Source organism: Neophocaena asiaeorientalis, unplaced genomic scaffold (assembly GCF_003031525.2).
Source record: "Neophocaena asiaeorientalis asiaeorientalis breed wild unplaced genomic scaffold, Neophocaena_asiaeorientalis_V1.1 scaffold1, whole genome shotgun sequence".
Taxonomy (NCBI): Eukaryota; Metazoa; Chordata; class Mammalia; order Artiodactyla; family Phocoenidae; genus Neophocaena; species Neophocaena asiaeorientalis.
In genome coordinates, this window is record NW_020171981.1 from 374,867 (window position 1) to 386,457 (window position 11,591).

The window sequence follows — 11,591 nt, forward strand, 5'->3', positions numbered from 1 at the left end:
GTGAAACATACAAGCATGATTTTGTATTTTTACTATATATATTTTTGTTTTGAAATTTTACATAAATGGTATCAGAGTGTGATATCTTTTGTAACCTGGTTTATTTCACCCTACATTAGATTTTGTGATTTAGCCATGTTGACACGTGTAGATTTATTTCATTCATTTTAACTGCTTCAAAGTATTTCATTGGATGAATAAAACCAGTCTATTCTATTTCCACACAGGGCCAGTTAGATTGTCTCCACTATTCTCTCTTACATCAAGTGAGTACAGGACTCGTCCACTTGTGAATGTGAAGGAAAATATCTCTACCAAGGAGATAGCAGCTTCAACTTTACAAGGTTTGGCATATTTTTTCCTAGATGGTTGTACCAACTTACACTTTTACTAGCAACATAATTCTCATTTCTCTATACCCAGTTCCACACGGGTTATCAGATCTTAATTTTTGTCAATCCCACAGATGCTCAATGGGATCTCATGGTTGTAACTTCCAGTTATGATCACAAGTAAAGTTGATTCCATTTTCTTTTGTAACTGACCTTCTGGAATTGCCTGTTCATTTCCTTTGCCCATTTTTTTTTTTCTATTGAGCTGTTTCTCTTAGACATTTTAAGATATTCTACGAATTTCTTCTCGGTTGTATGGGTTGCAAATATTATGGGGTCTATGGCTTGTCTTTACACTTTGCATGTGATGTCTTTTGCCTTAGAGATGATTTTCATTTTAATGTAGACAAAGTTATCCATCTCTTCATTTACATTTTGCACGTTTTAGACCTTGTTAAAGGAACTGTCCCTTCTCCCACTATTATAAAGCTGTCCTTCTGTGTTTTCTTCCCAAAGCCCCATAGTAGTTTTGCTTGTTTCCTGTAGGTCTTTAGTGCATCTGGAACTTATTTGGAGGCCTGCTGTAAGATAGGGATCTACTTTATCTTTTCCATATGGATGGCCAATTGTCTCTGAACCAATTTATGGCAGCGTCGGTGCAGTCCGCCCTCACCCCCACCCCAAACTTCCAAGCACCCGCTCCGACCTGGGCCGGCTTCTGGCCGCAGTTGGGCTGTCGGTCTGTCCCCGTCTGGCGAGCTTTCTCTGGGAGCCGTTGCAGAGGCGCTGGTGAAAGCACCGCGGCCAAGAGTCATGCTCAGACGAGGTGTTTTTTTTTTTGGTTTCTTTGTTGTTGTTGTTTTCTCTCTCTCTCTTTTTTCAAAAGAGAACTCGGCCGCCTTCCAGCTCCGGCCGCCAAGAATCTTCAGGGCTTCTTTAGAAGGCTCTGGCTCGCCCCACGCCTGCCCCCTCCCGGGCTCAGTTTCCCTCCCCTCACCCCACCGGGCCTCCCCGCCCGCTCCCTCCAGCTCCCGCCGGGCTGTCGGAAGAGCTCGAGCGACCTCCTGGAGGATCTGCAGCCCAGCCTTTTCAGGGAGGATCTGGCGGCTCCCTTTGAAGTTTGAGGGTGGGGTCGGAGTTCCTCCTTCAGCCCCGTAGCTCCCCTCCCCCGACAGATCCGCTCCTTGGGGCTGCCTGTCTTCAGAGGCTTAGCCAGGCCCCTCTCCGAGTCTGCCCAGGTGAAGTGGAAGGCTTCTGAGGTGGGAGTGAACTTGCCAGCCCTCCCCTCCTTGTGGCTCTGGAACGGCTGTTTGCTTCCTTTAAAATAATAAGCTGAAAAAAAAAAATAATAAGCTGAAAGCAGTTTATGAACACTTGTGAAACGCGAGACTTTAATTTCAGCCTTTTTTTGATTAATAACAGTGCCTTGCTCCTCCTTCTAGTCTCCCAGAAGTGGGGAAGCTTCCTTCAAATCTTAGTTTATAGGCAAACAGGTTAGAACGTGTGAATTTCTCTGAGTTGGAGAAGTTGCAGTGTAAGTTTTCTCTAAGAAGCCATCTCTGACAAGCTAGAGGCTCCTCCAAGTCTGTAGACATGGGTTGGAAACTGAGATGCTTGTGTACATTAACAGAGATGAACATAAATCCTCCCAGTTATTAGCAGGCTGTGCTTTCCCTTTCTGCTGAGAACGGACCTGGCTATCTGGGTTAAATGAGATGATGCATGCGTACTTAGCACAGGGCCTGACATAGTCGATGCTCAACAAATATTAGCCGCTGCTATTATCACGAGTTGCAACTGGAACTCAGGTATAGCTTGGCGGCTGCTGCTACAGATAAAGATCTTATTCAGAGTAAAAACAAAATGAGTGATCGCTTTAAATACATTTGAAAAAATTAAAACCTAATTACTTTGTGATGATCCTACAGATTCAGTTTCAGATCTGACTTCTGCTGAGGTTGAACGGAAGGCCCAGGTTCATGGTCCTTCTCATAGGGTCTCAAGTTCATTACCCATGGCTTGATTATTGAGTGTTGGGTTTAATTTGCTTGGTTGTTGGTTTAATTTGCTTAATATTCTCTGAGCCAGGTTATGATAATGTAATGGGGATGTGACATTCCTTTGTCTGAGGCCTTGGTTTGTGTCTGATGATAAATGTAGCATTTGTCAACTAACAAGTTTGTATATGTCCTAAGCATTTATTGAACATTCCAGGTCGAATAAGACATAATTTTGACTTTTTTTTTTTTTTGCCTCACCTTGCGACATGAGGGATCTTAGTTCTACAACCAGGGATTGAACCTGGGCCCTCGGCAGTGAAAGCACGGCGTCCTAACCACTGGGCCACCAGGGAATTCCCAATAAGACATTATTTTGAATGCACCTTCGTCTCTGGCCTTTCCTGGATGCCTGGCCCGCAGTATGCCAGGAGCATGGGTATCTTGGGAAGTAAGGAGGCAGAGGTGTGAGGTTTGGAAATGAGGGTGTGTCTCAGGGGCTGGGAGATTTCGGGTCTTGAGACTGGGATCCTAGGACCCCAGGGACTTTAACTTTCAAAACGAAGCCAAGGAAAATAATTAAACAATGAAGGCAGAGAGCTGAAGCTCTTTCTGTGAAAGGAGTTGTGATAAATTCATATTTGGTTATGAAATAGAATAAAACTGGCTATTTTGTTCTGTATCGTTTTCTCAAGGAATAGGGAAAAGAAAATAAGCCTGAAGGTCATCCTATTTGCCAATTATTTGCTCATTCTTTTATTATGCGCCTATACTACGCAGGGCACGCTAATATGAACTGGGGAAATAGAGGTAACAGACCTAAGCGCTCATGGACTTGTGGAGGAGATAAACTCACAGCAAGGTTGATATGTAGACAGTGCAGAGTTGGGGGCTTAACTTGAGGGTAGAGGCAGGGAGAGGCCAGAGAACTGGTGAAGACTTTTTGGAGGAGGTGGTACCTGGCCTATCTTGAATGTCTGGTAGGAATTAGGCAGGTGGAGAAAGTGGGGGTGGGGGAGTGGGGGGTGGATACAAATCAATAAGAAGAAAACAAACACTCAGAAAAAAATGGATGAAAGGAATAGATGGTTCATGATAAGTAAAAAACATATAAAAAGATGCTCAGTCTCACTACTAATCAGAAAAACACACATTTAGGGACTTCCCTGGTGGCACATTGGTTAAGAATCCTCCCTGGTCCGGGGAGGGTCCGGGAAGATCCCACATGCCTCAGAGCAACTAAGCCCATGCGCCACAACTACTGAGCCTATGCTCTAGAGCCCGCGAGCCACAACTACTGAGCCCACGCACTGCAACTACTGAAGCCCACGTGCCTAGAGCCCGTGCTCTGCAACAAGAGAAGCCACCGTAATGAGAAGCCCGTGCACCGCAACGAAGAGTAGCCCCCACTCGCTGCAACTAGAGAAAGCCTGCACGCAGCAACAAAGACCCAACACAGCCAAAAAATACATAAATAAAAATAAATAAATTTACTAAAAGGAAAAGAAAAACACACATTTAAGGCAAAAAATTATATGAGCAAAAATTTTAAAGATTGACAATATCTAGTGTTGATGAAGATTCTGAGAAATGGGTGCTTTTATACACTATTTCTATACACTATTAGTGGTAGTATAAATGGATACATTCTGGAGGTAAACTGGCAGAATTATCGATATGTCCATCAATAGAGGTATAGTTAAATAAACTACTCTTAGCCCTACTAAGGAACATAAAGGAGCCATCTGTAAGAAAGATAAGGTAGGGACTTCCCTGGTGGTCCAGTGGGTAAGACTCCACGCTTCCAATGCAGGGGGCCTGGGATCGATCCCTGGTCGGGGAACTAGATCACACATGCATGCCACAACTAAGAAGCCCACATGCCACAACTAAGAAGCCCACATGCCACAACTAAAGTTCCCACATGCCCGCCGCAACGAAGATCCCTCGTGTGCAACTAAGACCCGGTGCAGCCAAAAGAAACAAATATTAAAAAAAAAAAACAAAGATAAGGTAGAGCTATCATTGGTGTGGAAAGGTGGCCAAACATGGCAGCTGACAAAAACAAGTTACAGAACAATATGCACGGTCTCATTCCTTATGACAAATCAGAAACAAAAGTATTTTTGGAGTGCATGTGGAAGGAAAAAAAAGGGGTGTGTGTGTGTGTTTGTGTGTGTATGTGTGTGTTGAGGGAGTTTATGGTGTGGAAGAAACGGCATATGTACAGTCCAGATGTGGGAGATGGCATGCTGAGTTTAGGAGGAACGAGGGAAATTTCATGTAGTGAACTGGAGACGTCAGCAGGCACCAGACCTGGATGCTCCTTGAGGACTAGGAAGCCACTGAAGGATCCTGAACAGGGCTGGGACAGACTCAGATTTGCCTTTTAGAAAGATGCTTCTGGTATCAGCGAGACAGGCATGGAGTGGAGCAAGAGGCAAGGTTACCAGCCAGACCTGAAATGAGGAGGGCCCTGCCCAAGGGACAGAGTTTAGAGATACTGAGTGGAGAGAATCTACAGCAGTTCAAGACGACTGAACGTGTCATGGGGGTAAGGGAGAGGGAGGACTCTGAGTGGACAAATTTCAGTCTTGGGATGTTGGGTGAAGGTAGGGCCATGTACTGAGACACGGGGAATTCAGGAGGAGTGTGTTTGCACAGGTTGAGTTCGAGAGGCCTGAAGAATATCCAGATGGAAGTCAAGGGCCAGTACGCAACAGGGAATACACAGGCCTAGAGCTAAGGAGCAATGTCTAGGTGGAGAGTTGGCTGTACCCAAGTGGCAGTTAAAGCCATAGGCCCGAATAGGGTCACTCAGGGAGACTGCATGGTGTGGGATGGTCCTAGCTTGGAAGAGGACTGGAATAGAACCTGATAGAATACAACACCTAAGGGGTAGGAAGACGGTATTGCAAAGAAAAATGAAGGAGCAAGCAAAAAGGCAGAAGAAAAACTAGTGCATATCCGTGAAGTTTGATTGCCTACCCTCTTCATTCCTGGCAGAGCCCTATTTTGTTCTGCATTCCACCTTTCCTCCAAGCAGCAGTAAATCCTGATTAATCCAAGCCAACTATGGTTATCACAGTGTCCTTGCCAGCAACTGATTTAGGAAGGGACATGTGATGCAATTTAGGTCAGTGAGATGTAAGGAAAGACGTCTGGGGTCTTCTGGGGAATGTCTCCTCACTGGATAAAAATAGATAGGAAGAGGGAATTCCCTGGCGGTCCAGTGGTTAGCTTTCGGCACTTTCACTGCTGAGGCCCGAGTTCAATCCCTGGTGGGGGAACTAAGATCCTGCAAGGGGCGAGGCATGGCCAAAAAGAAAAGAAAGGAAGAGACACGCTCTCTTCTTCCACTGCATGTTGGGGGGCTTCCCTGGTGGTGCAGTGGTTAAGAATCTACTTGCCAATGCAGAGGACACGGGTTCGAGCCCTGGTCCGGGAAGATCCCACATGCTGCGGAGCAGCTAAGCCCGTGCTCCACAACTACTGAGTCTGCACTCTAGAGCCTGTGAGCCACAACTGGTGAGACCTCGTGCCGCAACTACTGAAGCCTGCGCGCCTAGAGCCCGTGCTCCGCAAGAGAAGCCCCCACTCGCCACAACTAGAGAAAGCCCGCGTGCAGCAATGAAGACACAACGCAGCCAAAAATAAATAAATTAAAATAAATAAATTTTAAAAAAGAACACAGGTTTGAGCCCTGCTCCGGGAAAATTCCACATGCTGCGGAGCAACTAAGCCCGTGCACCACAACTACTGACCTGCGCTCTAGAGCCTGCGAGCCACAACTACTGAAGCCCACGCACCTAGAGCCCGTGCTCCCAACAAGAGAAACCACTGCAATGAGAAGTCCGCGCACGGTGACGAAGAGTAGCCCCCGCTCAACTAGAGAAAGCCCGCGTACACAGCAATGAAGACCCAATGCAGCCAAAAATAAGTCAATAAAATAAATAAATTTATTTTAAAAATTGCATGTTGGCACCTGGAACTGCAACAGTCTTCTTTTAACTGTGCAGAGAGCATCTTGAGGATAAACCATCGTGCTGAGGGTGGTAGAGCAGAAAGATGGAAGGCACCTGGGTCCCTGATGATGACACTGATCCGTCAGATTAATCAGCCCTGGAGCTGCCTCATATCTGGACCTCTTAAAATGTGGGATATTTCCTTATAGTTTAAATCTTAAAAAAAAATTTTTTTTTTTACTTGCAGCTGGAGTCATGGCCATAGAGAAGGATACTGCGGAGGCCTAGGAAGGAGAAATTTCCAAGTAGGAAATGATTTGACATCTGAGGCTGCAGGGAGATGGAGTAATATGGAGATAGAAAAGAGTCCTTCTAGTGTGGGGGAACACTGGTGACTTTGGTGAGGATAGTGACCCTGGGCTACGAGAATAAAAACTAGATTGCAGAAGGTTACTTACCCTTATACATAGTTGGCACTAATGAATCCTAAAATTAAGACATGAATGAAAGATAAGGAGGTGGGCAGGGAGTATAGACTTTAAAACAGGGGCTTTAATTTGGGGCTCACTGATCCCCTCCAAGGGGTCTATGAATAGAATTCAGGGGAATCCATGAACTTGGATGAGAAGAAAATTACATTTTGATTTTTCACTCACCTCTAATTAAAATTTAGCCTCCCCTTCCATTATAACTGTAGGCATCACATTTCACGAGTATTAGCAGTGACTGTGACTTTGTCACCTGTAAAAATCACAGCTATTTTTAGATCACATGACAGTTGATGCAGATGTTGCAAAATATTGTTTATAATCATCACTGCTTGCGAATGTGGGAGTTATTAGACTCACTTCAAAATCTTATGTTTTTATTTTCTTTTAAAAAAATATTTATTTATTTGGCTGCATCGAGTCTCAGTTGCAGCATGTGGGATCTTTGTCGCCATGTGCTGGATCTTCTAGTTGTGGCATGCAGGATCTTTAGTTGTGGCATGCTAACTCTTAGTTGTGGCATGTGGGATCTAGTTCACTGATCAGGGATGGAACCCGGGCCCCCTGCATTGGGAACTCGGAGTCTTAGCCACTGGACCACCACATAAGTCCCAGTATCTCATTATTTAATGCATTCATGGATGACAGAAAAATAAAATGAAAGAAGCACATGTATTACTGTGTCACAAATTTTAATCTATTGTAACAACTGTATTTCAATATAATTGGTTTCCATGGTAATTCTATGTGTATTTTTTTTGTTTGTTTTGTTTTGTTTTTTGTGGTACGCGGGCCTCTCACTGTTGTGGCCTTTCCTGTTGCGGAGCACAGGCTTCGGACGCGCAGTCTCAGCGGCCATGGCTCACGGGCCTAGCCGCTCCGCGGCATGTGGGATCTTCCCGGACCGGGGCACGAACCCCTGTCCCCTGCATCGGCAGGCGGACTCTCAACCACTGCGCCACCAGGGAAGCCCTGTTTTGTTTTTGATTATGAAATTTGTGCTTTTATTTCTAGGAATTGGGTTCATAGTTTTCATAAAATTCTTAAAGCCAGAAAAGGTTAACAAACCCTTGAATCAAAATATGCTATTCACCATTCTCTAGAAATGCCCATTTTCCTGCAGCTGATTTCTTGCTCTCTATTATTCTTACTATGTTCCATCTCTGCCAGTTGGAATCTTATCAGTTTTTCGAGGCCCTTCTCAAAGGCTACTTCCTCCATGGAACCTTTCCTAATGTGATCTCTTCCTCCCTTAAATATCTAAATCTTCTTGTTTGTAACTCTTTGGGGGACAATTAGTATATTTTCCCTCACTTCTACTATTCTTTATGCTTGTTATTCCCTCTTCCAGATTATGAATATCTTTTTTTTTTACATCTTTATTGGAGTATAATTGCTTTACAATAGTGTGTTAGTTTCTGCTTTATAACAAAGTGAATCAGTTATACATATACATATGTTCCCATATCTCTTCCCTCTTGCATCTCCCTCCCTCCCACCCTCCCTATCCCCTATGTGTATTGTTGTATGCATTCAGAAATCTACCAGACTGCCAAAAGCATCCGTGGTGTGAAAAAGTTTAAGAATTCCAGCTTTAAAGGGGAAAAGAGAGAAAGGGAGACTTTTACAGAGGAGGTGGGAATGTAGCGTCTGGGGAACACTTTTTTAGAACATGGGAGAAGCTTGCAAAAGTCTCCGTATTTCAACATCATGTTGAAATACTGAAGGGACAGAGAGGATTCTAAGAACCAAGTCCCTGAGGAGACTGGAGCTATTGGGATGCAGGGCTCAGGTGGAGGGATTAACTACAGGAAGGAAACTTTTCCCACAATGAAAGGGAGGAAAGGATGAGTGTGGATAAAAATAAGTGTTTTAGTGGGGTGGGAGTGGGGGGCAGGAAGTTGAGGGGGATTCTGCCTGATGGCTTCTATTTTCACTGTCAAGTAGGAGTGAAGTGAGAGTGAGAGGGGAGGCGACAAAGGTTGGGAGCAGAAGAGAGGGCTGACAAGGACAAGTAGAAGGATTCCCAGCCCAGTGGCTGGAGAAGGTTGGGGCAGTTAGGGACCATCAGGATGTCAAGGCAATAGTCCGCGGCGGGGGGAACGCTGCCTCGGCAGTGTTCAGCTGTCCAAATGTGGGTGTCAGAGGCAGATCAGTGAGAGCCAGGGCTGGCTTTTACCAGGAGGATGAGGTAAAGATCTGGGGAATAAAGGAGGGATGGATCAGATTATCCAGACTGCCTGGACAAGAATGTAAAGCTAGGAAGGGGCTGATTGCTTGGGAGAGTGAAATCAACATTAGAGAGAAGAATGGGACAAAGGGAATGAGAAGGTGGAGGTGCAGGAAGCTGTGGTGCAAGAGTGAGACAGTCAAGTTTGAAGTTAAGGAGTAGTTTGTAGGATGGCAAGTGCTGAGGTCTGTCCGTAGTGTGGGTGACAAGTAGAGAAGTGGTAAAGGACATTGGAGGTGAGGAGGTCAGGGAACAGCCAGTACAGTCAGGACCATCCATATGATGGTGAGGCTTGGAGTGGAGGGGAAAGTCTGGAGAATGTGGAAGAATGATTTGGAAGTAGGTAGGTCTTTGGAGCAAGCAGTAGAAGAGTGTGGTGGTGGATAACAGGTGCCTCAAAGGAGGAGGATGGGTGCTTCCCTGGTGGCGCAGTGGTTAAGAATCTGCCTGCCAATGCAGGGGACGTGGGTTCAAGTCCTGGTCCGCGAAGATCCCACATGCCACGGAGCAACTAAGTCCATGTGCCACAACTACTGAGACTGTGCTCTAGAGCCTGTGAGTCACAACTACTGAGCCCACATGCTGCAACTACTGAAGCCTGCATGCCTAGAGCCCGTGCTCTGCAACCAGAGAAGCTGCCACAATGAGAAGCCCGCACATCGCATCGAAGAGTAGCCCCCACTCGCTGCAACTAGAGAAAGCCTGCATGCAGCAACGAAGACCCAACACAGCCAAAAATAAATAAATAAAATAAATAAATTTATTTTAAAAAAGAAAAGGAGGAGGAGGGCTTTTTCAACAAGGTAAAAGAGTAATTCTCTAAACCTATGGACTGGGAGAAAATATTTACAAGCAATGCAACTGACAAGGGCTTAATTTCCAAAATATACAAACAGCTCATACAGCTCAATAACAAAAAAACCAACAACCCAATCAAAAGTGGGCAGAAGACCTAAATAGACATTTCTCCAAAGAAGAATACAGGTAGCCAATAGGCACATGAAAAGATGCTCAACATCTCTAATTATTAGAGAAATGTAAATCAAAACTACAATGAAGTACCACCTCATACCAGTCAGGATGGCCATCATTAAAAAGTCTACAAATAACAAATGCTGGAGAGGGTGTGGAGAAAAAGGAGCCCTCCTACCCTGCTGGTAGGAATGTAAATTGGTGCAGCCACTGTGGAGAACAGTATGAAGGTTCCTTAAAAAACTAAAAATAGAGTCGCCAAATAATCCAGCAATTCCACTCCTGGGCACATATCCAGAGATAACTCTAATTTGAAAAAATACATGCACCCCAGTGTTCATAGCAGCACTATTTACAATAGCCAAGACATGGAAGCAACCTGAATGTCCGACGGATGAATGGATAAATAAGATGTGGTACACATACACAGTGGATTATTACTCAGCCATGAAAAAGAATGAAACAATGCCATTTGCGGCAACATGGATGGACCTAGAGACTAACATACTAAGTGAAGTAAGTCAGAAAAAGACAAACACCATATAACATCACTTATATGTGGAATCTAAAATATGGCACAAATGAACCTATCTACAAAATAGAAATAGACTCACAGACATAGAGATCAGACTTCTGGTTCTGAAGGGGGAAGCAGGGAGAGGGATGGACTGGGAGTTTGGGGTTGGTAGATGCAAACTATTACATTTAGAATGGATAAACAGCAAGGTCCTACTGTATAGCACAGGGAACTATATTCAATATCTCACAATAAACTATAATAGAAAAGAATCTGAAAAATAATATACCTGGATATCTACATATATCTGAATCACTTTGCTATACACCAGAAACTAACACAACATTGTAAATAAACTATACTTCAAAAAAAAAGTAATGTCCAAAAATAGCAATAAGGAGATGAAAAATGCCTACCCACCATGAGGTGAAAAGTGAGGACCCATGCTCCTGCTGTGTCATCAGGCCTTCAAACAAATAAACAAACAAACCAACAAAAGAAAAAAACAAAAAAACACTAGCCTTTATCAAAGAGGCCAGGAAGAATCACATGATTTTGGACCAGACACCATATAGTACGATGGTTTCCAACCCCAGAAGGTAGTCCCCTACCATGCTCCACCCCAACCGAAGGCATGAGCAGGAAAACAGCAGAGGCCTATTTGGTTTTATCACAAAGGTGGGTGTGGGCAATACTGAGTACCTAGAGATCAGAGTTACTAAATGTCCTGCAACGTACGGGACAGACCCATACTGCAGGTGAGTTGTCCTGCCAAAATGCCAGCAGTGTATCTCATACACTTTACAAATGAGGAGACTGGGGGATCAGAGAGCTGAGACGTGTACTTAGGTTTTGGAGCTTCTGTTTGTCATGTTGTTATGTTAAGATCTGTGTCTGTGTCTTAGATCACTGTGGTAGACATTGTTGGCTGGCGAGGCCAATCCCCTCTGTCTAGTCACCTTCCAGTGATTGGTCTATGGTTGCCTCAGTTCTGGCCAGTGAGATGTAAGCAGAAGCCATGGAGCGAGACTCCTGGGAACACTTTTTCAGAAGGGCAAGTGCAGCTGGATGCCCCTTCCACCTTTGCTCT